The sequence below is a fragment of the Rattus rattus genome, chromosome 10 (genome assembly GCF_011064425.1).
Source record: "Rattus rattus isolate New Zealand chromosome 10, Rrattus_CSIRO_v1, whole genome shotgun sequence".
In the NCBI taxonomy this organism is placed as follows: Eukaryota; Metazoa; Chordata; class Mammalia; order Rodentia; family Muridae; genus Rattus; species Rattus rattus.
This window is the reverse complement of record NC_046163.1, coordinates 12,868,406-12,870,106: the sequence shown is the minus strand read 5'-3', so window position 1 is coordinate 12,870,106 and position 1,701 is coordinate 12,868,406.

The following is a 1,701-nucleotide window of genomic DNA, read 5'->3' as shown; positions in this document are numbered from 1 at the left end:
TGGTGCAGGAAAAGTCATGAGGTGAGAGAGGAGTATGACAGAGCAAACAACAGAGTGGCTGTCAGGAGCCTTGCAATCTGGATCGTTTGCCAGGAAGAAAGGTAATAGGAGTAGGATCCATCAATCCTGACCTTGAGAAAGGAGCCAACCAGTGTTCTGCCTCCAAGTTATGGAAACTCCGGCTCCTTCCATCTGTAGCACTGTTATCTTAAGTTTGTGGCTTAATTGAAATAGCCAAATGGAGAGAGAGAGAGGGAGGGAGGGGGAGAGAGAGAGAGAGAGAGAGAGAGAGAGAGAGAGAGAGAGAGAGAGAGAGAGAGAAGAGAGACTGTAGTGTTCACACATTTGAAAGGACAAATAGATCTAATGACACCCCTACCCCCAAGCCCATCTTTAAATGTTCTGAGATGAAGTTTAGGTATAAGGCAAAGTCAGAGTTCTGCATAACTCTGCAGTCCCAGGGTAAGATGTGGTCCCACAACTATTGACCCACTAATGCCTCCTCTCTCTCTCTCTCTCTCTCTCTCTCTCTCTCTCTCTCTCTCTCTCTCTCTCTCTCTCTCTCTGACAAAATCTCTTTCCAGAGAAGTGTTCTGCCTCTGGCCAGTCCAGACTTTCTCTTCTCACAGCACAGAGAATCCTGGAGGAATTCCTGTGTCTTAGGGTCCATTTTGGTAATGGTCTCCTAACCAAAGGAAAGGACATGGTTATCTCTGTCTCTCCAGACTTGCCTTTCCAGTTATACTTCCTGCCCTGATCTACTGCAAGGACACAAATTGCCTGTTAAGTGGCACTTTCCATGATAAGGTAAAAGGTACTGTGCCAAGCACTTTCCTAAGTACTATATCTGTCTTAGTCACTTATCTATTGCTGTGAAGAGACTCTGAGACCATGGAAACTCTTTTTAAAAAGAAAGCATCTAATTAGGAGTTGCCTACAGTTTCAGAAGTTTCATTATTCTCACAGTGGGGAGCAGGGCAGCATGCAGGCCAACATGGTGCTGGAGAAGGAGCTGAGGGTTCTACATCTGGATTCTTAGGCAATAGGAACTGAGAAACACTGAGCTTTACTTGAACACTTAAAACCTCAAAGCCAACCCCCAGTGACAGACTTCCTCCAACAAAGCCACACCTACTCCAACAAGGCCACACCTCCTAATCCCTATCAATTAGCATCACTTCCTGATAACCAAGCATCCAAATACATGAGTCTATGAGGATCATTCCTACTCAGACCAGTCCTTACAACAACCATGGAGACCAAAGAAGCCAAGAGATTCCTCGAAAGCCACAAAGGCATCAGAGAAAGAAACTCAAATCTTGAAGCCATTGCTCACAACCATTACCTTAGCTAGCCACCATAGCCACCAGAACTGTCCCAAATCCAAGACAAAAGCTCTTGAGGGCCTTACCTTCCTCGAGTAAGATTTGACCCCTATAAAGCTCTCCATGCCTTGTCTCATACTTGATGACCCCCTGGCTCTTTTCTCTACTAGTAGAGAGATAGATATATGGACAGACAGATAAATGGACAGGTGACTAGACAATTGTATGGATGCAGGCATGAGTATCTAAACAGGTAGATGGATGGATGGATGGATGGATGGATGGATGGATGGATGGATGTAGGCATGAGCATAGATGGATGGATGGATGGATGGATGGATGGATGGATGGATGGAGGCATGAGTATCTAAACAGG